Source organism: Bubalus kerabau, chromosome X (genome assembly GCF_029407905.1).
Source record: "Bubalus kerabau isolate K-KA32 ecotype Philippines breed swamp buffalo chromosome X, PCC_UOA_SB_1v2, whole genome shotgun sequence".
NCBI lineage: Eukaryota > Metazoa > Chordata > Mammalia > Artiodactyla > Bovidae > Bubalus > Bubalus kerabau.
This window is the reverse complement of record NC_073647.1, coordinates 156,418,462-156,433,635: the sequence shown is the minus strand read 5'-3', so window position 1 is coordinate 156,433,635 and position 15,174 is coordinate 156,418,462. Positions and strand designations below refer to the sequence as shown.

Sequence of the window (15,174 nt, the reverse complement as noted above, 5' to 3'; positions counted from 1 at the left end):
CCTGAGAGGAGGGTGAAGCAAGGCTTTCTAGAAGAAGTGATACCCTAAGACCAGAGGATTACATAGCCAGAAGTTAGGAGTTAACCAGAAGAAGAGAGTGAAGGAGAAAAAAAGGCCTCCTGTAGATATGTACCTAACAAGGATGTGCAACGGCAGCAGTGAAACAAAAATCAGAATGAACTGAGTTCCTAATTATAATGCTGCAATTAGACTTATAAGCAGATAAGAGAAAACTGTCCATCTGCTATGACTGAAAAATGGTGGCTGCACAACCTCTACAGCCTGGACTCACTGACTCTTTCTTGGCTGTCTTGGTGGTCTCTCTTTCTCACTTCCCCACTCCCCTATTGAGTTTCCCTTCACCTTTCAAATAAACTTGGTCTCAAATGTTTGTCTTGGGGTCAGCTTCTGAGGGAACCCAAATCAGGACACTCGGTTAGTCTATGGCAGTAGCAAGCTATAGCAAGGCACAGAGGAACAGAGAAGGCTGGTTTTCTCACAAGGGAGAAATTGGGCATTGCAGGTAAACCTCTACTATTTCACAAGCTTCCTGGAGCTGGCCACAGTTCCAACTTCTATATAGGAAAAGTCATCTAATGAGCAGCTCCTATTATTGGTCACGACACAGCCAAGGAAAACATGCTAGAATCCAGGCAAAGCAACTGGACTTGGGAACAGACTGAGAAGAAACGGTGTGTGCAGATGGGCTTGGTGCTGAGTGAGTAGTACTTAAACTAAAGTGTCTGCCTGTTCATGGTGCCTGATACCTTAACACCTGATAGCACCAAAGTGGGGAGCTCAGATTGGGCTGGCCTCCCAGCTCTGGCGACTCTCAGCTAGCCCTCTAGTGCTGGGGCTGTTCCCAACTAAGGCTCAGCAGCTCACGCAAAAGCCAATGCTCAAGAGATGAGTGGTGGTTGGAAGAAAAAGGCTGTTTTATTCAGGAGGCCAACAACCTGGGGAGAAGGTGGACTAGTGTCCAAAAACCAACTCTGAAGACTCTGCTCAACCATGAAAGTGTTTAAAGGGAGAATCATTTGGGGAAGGGGTCAGAGTCTCCCTTATCTTCCACAATGTTCAGACTTTCTTCTGAATGGCTGGTGGCGAGGTAACAGGGTGGTGGTCCAGGATGCTTGTGCATGGCCTGAAGCTGCCATCCTCTGCCCGGGTGGGGCCTTAGCTCCTGCAGAAGAGCTCAGAGACACCATTCTGTGCGCCCCTGAGGAGGAGCCAGGACCCTGCACTGCTGTTTCTGGACCGCTCCTCCCTAGTTTCTGCATTTCCTCACTTGATTAGCAACTGTTCAAAGCTCGCCTTTGGGACTCAGGGAAGAGCAAGGGGGCTGAATGAAGCCTGTTTCCTACAAACAAGAAACAGGGGACACAGAAAGGATTTGCACCCCAGACAGCCCCACAGGATCCTGCTCCATTTCAGGGCCAGTGATAAGCAATCACATCCAATCCCAGCTTCCTGGCACCCCTTGTTGTTGTTTAGTCAGTCGTGTCGGACTCTTTGCAACTCCATGGACTGTAGCCCATCAGGCTCCTCTGTCCATGGGATTTCCTAGCACCTAATAGTCTCCAAACTGAGGTACCTGCCCCACAGCAAAAACCAGAAGATCTGTTGGACAATAGAAAGCAAAGTAACAGAACTCATATTTTCTAATTCTTTTTGAATTTTCTATTTTCATAATATACATTTTTGGTAATATACACAAAATATGAGTTCAATAGTATTAGCTGTATATAAATAAATATAATTATCAGACATCCATTCTCAGAAAGCTTTCACTGAGAGAAGTTCATGATCAAAAACATTTGAAGAACCTTGATTTAAAGAGCCTGCTTTTTTTGAAGAGAGGAAAGGAATACTAAGTAGTTTTACATTTTAATAAAGAGAAAGGATCAAGCCTATTTCCAGGGATGATTTCTGGGTATTGAAAAACCACATTAAGTAGGAGAAAAGAGAGGCCAGATTTGGCAAGTCATTAGAAAGTTATTAAAATAAATCAAAGATGGGTTATAAGTCACTATCAGGTGAAAGAAATTCATAAAGGCCAGTGTTGGCCACATCTGTCTATTGGGGTCACCTGGTCAGCAGCCACAATGACAGGCTGAAAGAGCTGTCATGTGCTGAAGTTTATAAATTCATCACTGAAAAGGCTCCATCTTGAGTACAAAAGTTGAGCTTTCCATGGTTGTCACTTAATAAATAGCATATTAGTAGATATTAGAATTTAACCACTGGTAATCTAACCCTGAGCCACTAGGATGAGATGGCTGGATGGCATCACCAATGCAATGGACGTGAACTTGGGCAAACTTCGGGAGATGGTGAGGGACAGGGAGGCCTGGCGTGCTGCAGTCCACAGGGTTGCAGAGAGTCAGACATGACTGGGTGACTGAAAAACAACAGTCGAACCTTAGCTTTGTCCAAGATGGCTTGACTCAAAAAACAAAACTCCTTAAATTAACCTTGAATGTTCATAAATCAAATGAAAGAGTAAGACAGAGTAAGGACACTCTACCCTGTCTCTCCCATAGAATAAAGCTATAAAACCTGGACAGAATCCGTGGACCAGCTGTTTGAAGACTGTGGTAAATTTCAAGATGGCTCCCAATGATCCCTGCCTCCTGGTGTTCATGCTTTTGTGTAATCTCCTCCCTTTCAGTGTAAGGCTTGACCTAGTGACTGACTTCTAGTCAGCAGAATATGGCAAATGTGTTGGGCTGTTACTTCTGTGACTAAGTTATGAAAGATTGTGACTTTGTGTCCTATAAGCAGACTCTCTCTATTGCCTTCGCAACTCATGTGTTTTTGATGAAATAATCTGTCGTGCTGGAGAGGCCCCCATGGCACAGGACTGAGGGAAGTCATGGGCTAAAAGCCAGCATGGAACTGAAGCCCTCAGTCAAACAGACCTCAAGAAACTGAAATCTTGCCAACAACCATGTGAGCTTGGAAGCAGATCCTCCCCCAGTGAAGCCTTAAGATGACTGCAGCTCACCTGACACCTTGACTGCAGCAGCTTGTGAGAGACCCTGAAACAGAGGGCCCATGTAAACTGCACCTGGATTCATGACCCAAAAAAGCTGTGAGATCATAAATGTGCATTTTAAGCCTCTAGATTTTGTTATTACAGCAATAAATAAGTACCACAAAGAGTTTGGAAAGTAAACAGCAGAAGGCATACTGAGAAGATAAGAGTTTGAAGTACTACCACACTGGTGGTGAGTTAACCATTTTTTTCCCTCCAATTTCCACAGCCTGGATTCAAGGAAGCTTAAATTCATATCAAAAGTACAGTGAGCTAACACTGAACACCTATTAGATTTTTTTAAAACTCTAATAATACCCAGCACTGGCTAGGATATGGAGCAACTAGAACTCTTATACTTTGCTGGTGGGAATACAAAATAGTGCAGCCACTCTGCAAAATAGTTCGACAGTCTCTCATACAGTTGAATATGTACTTGCCATATGACATAGTAACCCTACCCCCTGGATATTTACTCTAAAGGAATGAAAGTTTATATTCATATAGAAACCTGTACTCAAGTTCATATGGTCAAATACTTAAAACAGCCCGAATGTCCTTCAGTGGGTAAATGGATATACAAACTGCAGGACAGCCATATAATGGAATATTACTTACCAATAAAAAGGAACAAACTACTGATAAAGACAGCCTGGATGAATCTCAAAGGCATTATGCTGAAAAAAGTCAGGCTTAAAACGTTGAGTACACTTACATGACATTCTCAAAAAGACAAAACTGTAGTAATGCAGAGCTGATTAACAGCTGCCAAGGTTTATGGGGTGAGGGAGAATGTGACTACAAAGGAAGAGCAAGGAGTTTTGGAGGTGATGTTCTGTATCCTGATTATGGTGTGACAATAACCTACCCAAGTGTTAAAAGTCACAGAACTGTACAAGTCAGTTTTACTGTACACTAATTTAAAAATAAATTTTTAAAAAACTTCAGAGCTGCCCTTGGTGCCTTAGTGCCTTTGGGTCTGCAGACATTAAAGTCCACGTGGGCTGACTGTGACTGCCAAGGGTCTTCCTAAAGCAATGCCAGAAGCAGTGCCTGCCACTGTAAACTATGAGCACCAAGGAATACACTTGTCCTTCCATTGGACTTCACTTTTAGCTATCCATGGGCAAAACTCAAAATCAGAGACCCCAGTGAGAAAAATGCAACCCATCCATCCTTTACCTAACAGATACTTACTGAGCAAGTTCCAGCTATGAGGGGCAGATATAAAAAATGAATACATTCTGATTCATTTCCCTACCAGATTCATAGTGTAACGAGGGACATGGGCCATCCACAGATAATTTTAAGACAGAAGGTGTAGGTGTGAGGCAGGAAACAGACATGCCCCAGGCTGAACAGTTTCTCTGCAATGGACAGAAACTGCATAAAAGTGGAATGATGGAGGAGGTTGGGCCCTACCCAGATAAAAGACCACATATTCCTACTTCTCAAAGTCAAGGAGACCTCCCTGACTACACATGCGCAGAAAGGCTCCTTGGAGGTGGAAAAGGGAGGGGACATCACCTCACAGTAAGTGATGTCAACTTCCCATAAGCCTCTTCACCAGAGTTCACCTTGGCAAAGAGATGAGCATGCACACATGAGAGGATTCTGAGATATGCCAAATACGGACTCAGAACCAGACAAATCAAAATGACTGGTCAAAGGAAACCTGGAGGGAATGCCCCACAAAAGTGATTCAAGGGGCTTCCCTGGTGGTCCAGTGGTTAAGAAATCCGCCTTGCAATGCACCGGTTCAATCCCTGGTCTGGGAAGATCCCACATGTTTCGGGGCAGCTGAGCCCATGCACCACAACTACTAAGCCTGCATGCCTAGAGGCCGTGCTCTGCAACAAGAGAAGCCACCACAATGAGAAGCCTGTGCACTAGAACTACACAGTAGCCACCACTTGCCGCAACTGGACAAACCCTGTGAGCAGCAACAAAGACCGAGCGCAGCCAAAAGTAAAATAAATAAATAATTTTTTTCTGAGTGATTCAAACCACCAGGAGGGCACAACTCTCTCTGAGTCTGCCCATGTGTCTATCCACATGTACCGTACCCGTTTCCTCCTAATAAACACTTGACTTGTTTCACTACTTTCCATTTTCGTGTGAATTCTGCAGAGCCGAAGAGCCAGGGCCTTGTCACTGACCACTGGTCTAGTGGCTGGGATTCGGCGCCTTCACCATCTATAACTGGCCTCAGTCTCTGGCTAGGAACCAAAATCCTGCTTCAAGCCACTACAAGCTGAGGCCACCCAAGATCAGGTACAAAGATATGCCATGTACTACCAGAGCCCAGAAGGATACGAGCCCTGCCAGGACAAGTCAGGAGACATTTCCTAGAGCATACAAGGTAGAAAACGGCATTCCAGGGAAATTGGGAGCACACTACATTTGAGTTATATTTCCTGAGACTGGGGTGGGTAGAATGTATAACAGCAGAAGATGGGGATGTGAACCTGAGGAGGTAGACTGGTGCCAACTGTGACTGTTCTCATAAATCACAGCAAAGAATTCATACTTTTATCTGTCAGTCAGAGACTGCAATTTCAAATGCTGACATGGGCTGGAATACATAACAGAAATGAATAAAGCAGCCTGGGTGGAGATGATGGGACATTGTAGAGAGTGTCTATCTAAATGAGGCAGCAGTTGTCCAAAAATCCCAACCCAACATTACCCACTGTAATTTTTCAAAAGAAGCTGAACATGCTTTTATGTAAAATCTCTGTATTTTTAAATGCCAGTATGAGTATACCTCTACAAACTTAAGATGCCATTGATTACAAGGTATATCATTATTTTATGTACCAATAAGAAACAAAAAAGCAACTCATCAAACTGTGACACACCATTGATTTTAAGGCACATCCCAATTTCAGTGGTGCTAAAATGTGAAAAAATGTGTCTCTCAGAATCAATGAAATGCAGCAGTAATTCTCACTTTCTCAGAACACTGTACAGACTCCAGTGTGAGGCTGCCAGATTGCAAACTCTGATTAAGTGAAGAGGAGCCTGAGAGTAATCTCATTAGATTCACACTTTAGGAAGATGACTCTGTGGGTCACATGGCAATGACCTGGTGAAATGCCAGCCAGAGGAAGACCAATGAGGAAGCGCCTGCAATGATCCAAGAGATCAATGATAAGGGCTGAATTAAAGCGGTAGCAGTGCAAATGGAGAGGAGAAGCCAAATGTGAAAGCCTTTTAGGAAATAAACCCACTGATCCCAGACTGGGTATAGGGAGCAAGGGGGATAGAGGCATTGATAAGGATTCCAAAGTTTCTAGTCTGGAATACTAGATGGATCCATCACATCTTCAACAATGCTCACTGGGTATCTACCAGGTGCTGGGCACTGCACTGCACCCTGGGGGTACAACGGTGGACAAAACACACATGGTCCCTGCCCTCTGGTCATTTACAGTCTAGTGAGTGACACCCTAACAAGTTAAAATGTCCCATAGGCAGCAGAGGCTCTTTTTAAAGCCCAGAAAATAAATCAGGTCTGCAGATTCTGATCAAAGAGGTTATCAGGTTATTGATAACAGCTAAAGTGATCAGAGGGAGCACTTGTAAAGTTAGAGGCAACAGGGGCAAAATCAGATGCCTAGGAACAGAGACATTTAAAGGGAATGAGGAGGAGGGATAAAAAAAAGGAGACTAAAAACAGAACAATCTGGAAAGGAAAAGGCTCAGGAGAGAGGGATATCTGTAAACCAAGGAAGATACATATTATCATGGAATCTAATATACCTTTATCTATAATTAATGCACAGAAGTAAATAACCTTGGCAAAATGAACAATTCAGATTTTCAGAATTATGGGTGTTTGGCGTTTTACATGAATTCCAAATAGCCTTATCAGAACTGCTTCTTATTTAGAGAGTTGTGGATATTTTTAAATATCGCCACAATCTGTTCTTTCAGCTTGTTATTGTGTCTCTGTTGACATCTAGCATGAGTCAATGGCAGAGCAATGGTAATTCCTTACTTTTTTTTTTCCTTCAGCAGGAGCTATAATCCATCATTCCAAGACAAAAGTGAAACAAAGAATATACATTTATACTATCCCCTCTAATGTCAAAGCACAGGGAATTGGGCAAAACTGATCTAGGCCAGATAGCGGAGTCCCCTTACAAGATCATCACAAGGGTCATGTCCCAGAGCCCTGCACCAGGCTGTGATGTGGTAAGATACTCTGGTCCTCTGGACTTGTTCAGAAAGGCCCTTTATTTTCTGAGAGAGGAAGTCAGGCCCAGAGAGGTTAAGTAGCCTCCCAACATCATCGTCTTATGACTTGGTGGCCAGTACTCGTCCCATTACATCAGTGATCCAACTCTACCCTAATAAAGACAGCTTCAATACTACATACACTAAAGTATGACAAACTCAATACATAAAACATTAACTCTACTAGATCTGGCCAAACAACAGGAAGAACATATGGTTCCATGTCTACCCAGATTTCATTCAATTTATCGGCTCCTTTAAGAGTTCTTATCCTTCCCTCTAAGTTTTACCAGTTCCACACAGGTTGAAGGAAAGTAAAACTCCTAGATTTTCACGTTGTTGGTTGCTGAATCTTTTAGCCTGACCTGCAGACTCAGGACACAATCCATCATCACGCTTACAGATCTTACTTGAAGAGGAGCCCTCAGCCTCATCTGGAATTTTCCAGATGGAGATTCTAGAATGACTCTTTAATAGGTTGCCTTGGCAACTCCATAATGATGAATGCAGGTATGACTGTACCTGCCAATGGAATGTGAACAACACAACCTGGATGAGAGAACCACTTCCTGCTTACTGAGAAGGTAGCTTCCACGTTCTCCAAGCTTACTTTTCGCCAACCATTACCTCCCTGTCAACCATGTTTGTTTTCATGAACATAGAGAACAAAGAACAGTTGGTTTCTTGGAGGAATGTTGAAACTATTAGCTAAAGCAAGGCCTAGGAAGTACCCATGGCTTTCTGTACAAAACATTTGTTAGTATTGCCTCAGATGACTACAAGTTTATGGTGAAGACTTTGGAAAGGTTTTTAGAGAATTTTGTTTAAAAATACTTACTCTTGTCTTGGTTTTATTCATATATTCATCCAACAAATATTTGTTGAGCCCCTACTGTATGCCAGGCACTATTCTAGACCCTGGAGTATATAAGTGGACTCTATGATTTAGGGACTTTCAAAGGAAAAACTAGGGTTTAATAAGTCTTTAGTTTACTAAAGCTGAAGTTAGTATTTTCACTAATATCCCCAAAAGGGCAAAAGTTATTCATTTACATAAAACTCTCTAAAATAGTGCTTCTCAAACTTTGATGTGCTTATAGACAACCTGGGGACCCTGTTAAAACACAGATGCCTGGGCCCAGCCCCTAGAAGTTCTGATTCAGTAGGTCTGGAGTTGGCTCATGAGTCTGGAGTGCTAATGAATTCCCAAGGGATGGTGAAGCATACTTTGAGAGGCACTACTCTGTAACACTGTATTTTTTTTTTAATCTCTATTTCTTTTTCAACCCACTCTTCCACAGCTTTTAAAGTCAAATATATTCTACAATGCTTTTGTGATTTTCACGGTCAACTCAGTATCAGCAGAACATGAGAATGTTGTGATGTAAAAATGAAACAATGCCATAAAGATTTCAAATATTTGGAAAGAATGAAAGAAATAACAATCATAAGCAAATTGATGTATCAGTAATGTACTAAAACCTCACTAATTTGCCCTAGTGAGGTGGATTGTTATTCTTATTTCATAAGTCTGATTTACAAAACAGTTTTAAGGATATGTATTCAAATTAACCTGATGTAACTAAGAACAGGAAAATTCTACATGTTTAATGACTCTCTTACTTTAACAGGGAGATAAGAGCTATTTGTAATGAACATACATTTCGAATGAAGCTCTAGATTTTATATTACATGAGATACAAATAACCTCCCCACTTAGGCCTCTGTTTCTCCCCACTAAACTGGTATGTCTGCCTCATATGCCATGCTCCTGCTGATGTAGTTATGTGAAACGGATACTAGGTAAATGAGCTGGTGGCAGATTCAAGATTTGTCTACACTGTTTTTCCTAAGAAGGCTATAAAGTTAATATAGGGTCTGGAGAAAGTACTGTCATTTTTAAAAATTAAAAAAGTGTCTGTGCATGGAAGAACAGGAGGATTAGGAAAGGGGACCAGGAGTAAATTCTCACAATTTTAAGGGAATATCAGCTCTGTCACTTAATAATACAAGCCGGGTACCTTAGGAAATGTTTATTACTTCTCCGAGTGCCTTCTCATTTTAAAAATGGGGATAATATTTAAATGGAAAAATCTAAGTGGAAAATCCTTCATAAACTATACAGTGCTAAACAGATATTAGCTACCATTTCTAGGCGAGGCCTACATTTCCTGAGTGGATACACATCCTGGAGGAGAAATGTGGCCTGGTCTGTGGGTCAGGATGTGCTTAGGAGCATCAGAGACTTCAGTTTCACAGTCAGATTGCTTGGGGTCATTTTGTACAGCCACCACTTAACAGTTGTGTCTGAGCTTGGGAAAATTACACAACCTCTGTGTCTGCTTCTTATAAACTGAGATAGTAATAGCACTGCTCACACTGAGTTGATATAAGGAATACATGGGTTCATACACATTGTGGCAGCCACGGATAGTTGCCTAGCCAGTATCTATTCTCCTTTTCTTCCATACCAATAAAGCCCTAATTTTGCTTTTGATGGCAATGGGCCCAGCCACCAAAACTTCATTTTCTAGGATCCCCAGTGGTTAGGGGCTCTGTTCTGGCCAATGAGATATAAGGAGAAATCTAGTGGCTGAGGCTCCCAGAAAAGCCATTTTTCTGATTAAAAAAAAAAAGAGATAAGACTTAGCTGTCAGGAGCCCTTTGCTTTTATCCTTCCCCAACTGTGTCTGGAACCATGACATAATGCCTAGAGGAAAAGCAGCCCTTTTGAGTGCATTAGGACAAGAGGCTAATGCTGAGAATGATAATGCAGAAAGACTGAAGGAGAGCCTGGGACACAAATTATGTGAAGTGGCTTCTTTCCTGACTTAATGTCACCTGAGGTAAAAGCCAATCCCTCTGCATTAAGTCCCTGTTATTTCACTTACCTCATCACATGCAGCCAAACACATTCTCTAAACAATACACTTGTAAAGCAGTTTTGAGTAGTGCCTGGCTTATAGTTAATATTCAATAAATAATTTTATTTGCCCATCATTCTGTTGCCTAACCAGGTGGCCGACAAATATTGCCCCTTGATCCCTTACAATAGTACCCTAGTTTTCCTTTCTGAGCTCAACTCTGTCCCTATACTAAGCCCTGTGGTTTGCATGGGATTGACACCACCCTCCACTCTACACCACCCTCCACTCTAAGTGTGAGATTGAACTGGCTTAATTCAATCAGCATGAGCCCACTTGCCAAGCAACAATGACTGCCCAGGGCTAGGCACACAACACAGGCCTAGGCAGCTCACACATCCTATTCTCCCAGCAAAAGGGAGGGTTCAGGTGGGCACGTAACTAAAGATAGGCAATACGAGTAATCTCCAGGCTCCTATTTAATCTACTTAATCAAATCTACAGTCAAGCACAATAAAAATTCATATCCAACTCACCTTTTCCAAAGAAAAGAACAGCAATAAAATGTGCAATTTTCAATTGTGTGAATTCATTCAAATTTCTCTTCGAAAAGAGAAAAAAAAAATTAACAGCCAGTTGAAACTGTTTTGTTTTTGTTTTTTGTAAACACGTCCAGGAGAACGCCTTTAAGAATAGATGTGCATCTGGGTTTTAGAATGAACGCTGGACCCAGAGGCAAACACTGGAAACCTATGACTAATATTGAAATAATATTCACAGACAGTTGTCATGGCAGCCTGCTCATTCTGCACAAAATAGAACCCACTGCATTTTAACAAGATTTAGCAAAGGAAAGCTGCTAGCCTGCAGACAGCCTCTAACTGCATTAAACAACCTACTAATTGGTTTTGGTTTTATCATTATATATAGCCTTCAGACTATACCCTAATTGTATCCCAAAAAGTCACAAACACTTAAAATCACTAACAAAAACACTAAGATGATCTTAATTTAACACCTCCACCACTCTTGAAATCTTCCCATCAAACTATGAAGAAAGCTTATAGGCAAGTCCCATTGTGTGCACAGTTGAATCCACTTAGAAATCTAAAGACAATAAGTTTGGAAAAATCAGAGGGAAATGTCATTTCTGTCACCAATTAGCATTGGCTGGATGCCACTATCAGTCACTTCCTTTTAAGCAGGGTTCCGTAGGAGTAGCCAATTTGGGGATTAGCCAAACTGCTCTGCGCTCAGTTACACAGTCCCAGGGGAGTGACTTTAGAAACTGGAGGCATCTTGAATCGTTGAAATAAGGGAGGGGGAGACAAAGTATTTTCAGTTGATCTGTTTCTCTCTTGAGTGGCTATCTATCAAGTCTAAGCTCACTGAATGTGACTGCAGGTGATTTTGCAGATGACATATAGCTGTTGTCGAGAGGAATACCCCACAAAGCCATCTTTCCTAATAGATAGGCTTTGCATATCACCCTGCCCCCCCTCCTGCCTTCTCTTTAAGAGAGAAGAGACAGAGTCTAATTAAAAGTCAATAATAAAAAAATTCAGTAACATCCAAAGTTAGGAAAAACATATCAAGCCATTATCATCCATTAACATCTTGAAACAAATAAGTCCTTTGGGTTAATTAATGTTCTCTAAACTCCTTGAGATGGGGCCATGTCGTACACTTTAAAAAAAAACAAACTCCATACTATTCAACACTGAACTCGTAGACATACTGCAGGTATGCGACAATAAACAAAGGAACTGAGACACTGAGGAGCAGTCCCTCAGTAACTGGTGAGCAGATTAAACACACTGTCAAAATGGTATAGGAGAGAAATGTGGAAATACTGCATCAGTGGGGATTGTATTTTCCTTCATATAACTGAAACTCTCACTAAATAGCAGCATTAAAAATTAGTAATTTTATTTTTTAAGTGTAATCGAGAGTCTGGAAGTAGTAAATTTGGGGCTGGGACCCAGGTATCTTCCTTCTTTCTGCTGAGCAATGTAGCTTTCTTCTTCACAATTGTCAGCTCATGATCATAAAATGGCTGCTCTCCCTCCAGCATTTTATGTGCATTCTGAGGAGGAAGTGAAGCTAAGGGCAAAATGGGGCATACCAACTGAGTTGACCCCCTTTTAAAGAAATGGTTTTGGAAGCCCACCTACTTCTATACAAGTCAGTGGCCAGAATTATGTCACACAGGCTCTTCTAACTGTAAGGGAGCCCAGGAAATCAATCCTAGTTGGACACATTCCTGAGTCAAACAAAATCAGGAAGTGTGGTGTAGAGGTTAAATACAGATAATGGAGCCAGATGGCCTGGGTGTAAAACCCTACTCCTTTATTTACTTAGCTTTGTGACTTAGTTACATAATTATTCTGTGACTCAGTTTTCTCATCTGTAAACTAACCATAGTAACAGTGCCTTTCTCACAGGTTTCTTGGGAGGATTAAATGAGTTAATATGAGTAAAGAGTCTGAACAGTCTCTAATACACAGCAAGCATTCTAAAAATGATTATTTTTATTACTGACAAAAAGAAGAATGAATATTGAATAAGCAACTAGCAGTATCTGCTGTAGATGTGTTGGCCACTCTGTAGCCTCACCCATTCTGGTTACTGTAATCAGTGGGGACAAGTGGCCTGCTGCATCTGAGAACTGACGGCTCTCCAGGCCGGAAAACCAAAATCCCGAGCTGTCAGAGCAGCCATTCCCATGACCATCAGCCTCTGTCCTCATTTCCTCAGAACCAAGGGCAAAAAAACTTCCAAGTGAGCCAAGAAGGCACTGCCAGCCCACTGTGGTGATGCCCATCCATTCTCGACATGAGTCATCAGGACTCCTGTCGCAAGAGTCAGTAAGGCCAACTCCTGCTGGTCTCAGCAAAACTGGAAATGCACCCTTCTGACAGCTGAGGAGTCAATGAGGAGACCTAAGGCCTGACTTGGTCAAGGCCTTAGATGACAGTACCAGGTCTGTTTCTCACCTCCAATTCCTCACTGTTGGCTCTATTCATTCTCAGGCTTCAAACTGGTGTCTCTCAGACCTTGCGATCACCCACATTAACTTCTCAATATCCTCCCTATGTTTCAGTAATTCTCCATATTTGAATCCTTGAGAAGAAACAAGAAATTTGCTCTCCCAGCCTCTTTCATAGCAGGAGCACAGGTGTGTAACCTAGGCTCTGCCAGAGACCTCAATTTAGAAGAGAGCAACAGAAGGAGTCAAGGGATTATGAAAGCCATCATCTGCCAAAGTTAGTTTGCAGAGACAGCAGTACCAGAAACTCTGGGCCCCATCACTGGCTTGAGTTTCTAAGTCTGTATTCAAAAGGGGCAGCCGTGGGCAGGTATCTCTGCTGGTACAGCCCTGCAATGATATTCAGACATTATTCCCGGCTTTAGAGTCTCCAAAGCCAGCCTTCTCGGAGAGCCTCTGGGCCACCAAATATCCTTTAATAAATATTTTGTTCTTAAACTAGGAGAAGTGTTGAATCAGCTTAGATGATGTTATACCCTAAATCTCAGTAGTTTACACTTCTCAAGGTTTATTTTTCACTCCTGTTTTGTGCAGGCTGGCTGCAGGTCAGTAACATGTGATCTTTCCTCTAAGACTTGGGCCAACCTCTCTCTGGGGCATTGCTATACTCATGCTACTGCTGCTAAGTCACTTCAGTCGTGTCCGATTCTGTGCGACCCCATAGACGGCAGCCCACCAGGCTCCCCCGTCCCTGGGATTCTCCAGGCAAGAACACTGGAGTGGGTTGCCATTTCCTTCTCCAATGCATGAAAGTGAAAAGTGAAAGTAAAGTCGCTCAGTCGTGTCCGACTCTTAGAGACCCCATGGACTGCAGCCTACCAGGCTCCTCCGTCCATGGGATTTTCCAGACAAGAGTACTGGAGTGGGTTGTCATTGCTATACTCAAAACAAAGGGGAAATATCAAAGCAGCACCCCACAAGCTGGCCCTTCACACCTCTGCTGGGAAGTGAGGCACATCACTTGTGCCCAAATCCAACTGCTGAAAATAAGTCACTTGGTCAAACCTATCCGTAGGGCAATGGTGTAAAAATCCCACCTAGGAAGAGCAGTAAATATCTGGGGCAAAAAGCTTCTACTGTAGGCCACTCAGAGCCCGTGTGATACCATGCAATAGTCAGATGGCAAGAGAATCCCCAGCCTCTGGATTATCTGACACTGAGTCCAGGGTGAACAAGGAAATGTCTCCTCTCGGGAATGCACACAAAAGGCCCAGAATAAGCTCTGACTGGGACTGACTGACCTAGCATGAGTCATCTCCAATCTTGAATAGCTCCATTCAAGATATTTTTATGGAATGGTTACTATGTAACAGGTCCTACTTAGGCTCCACAGAATGTAACAGTGAACAAAACCAAATCCATGCCTCACAGAACTTTCTGGTTGAGAATAAGGGGCAGAAAATATTTAGAAATAAATAAATATCTAGAAAATTACATAGTGGTACAGTGTAGAGAAAAATAAAGCAGGAAAGGGGGATATTGAGTGTCCAGGGTAAAGGGGAAAGGAAAATAGCAATTTTAAACAGGGCAGTCAGGGGAGGATTGCTAAGAAGATATTTGGGCAAATACCTGAGCAAGGTGAGAGAGCAATGCGGTGACACAGAGAAACAGCAGTAAAGGCTGCGAGAATAGCATGTGCAAAGGCCCTGAGGCAGAAAAGGCCTACTGTGTTTGAGGGACAGTAAGCAGGCAAGACCCCTTCATGGATCACAGCCTTGTCACGGTGAAGGGGCTTGTGTAACTCGGTGAAGCTATGAACTATGCCATGGAGGGCCACCCAAGAAGGAAGGGTCATAGTGAAGAGTTCTGGAAAAATGTGGTCCAGAGGAGGAGGAAATGGCAAACCACTCCAGTATTCTTGCCTGGAGAAGCCCATGGACAGTATGAAAAAGCAGAACAACATGACACCATAAGATGCATGCCCCTCCAGTTGTAAAGTGTCCAATATACTACTGGGGAAGACCAGCAAGCAACTACTAATA

General features: G+C 42.6%; 1 protein-coding gene across 8 annotated transcripts in view; it reads right to left on the bottom strand.

Annotated features, from left to right (window-relative positions):
* Positions 1-15,174, bottom strand: part of PPEF1 (protein phosphatase with EF-hand domain 1) — a 151,466-nt gene that overhangs the window by 122,338 nt on the left and 13,954 nt on the right. The gene's annotated exons all lie outside the window — the stretch shown is intronic.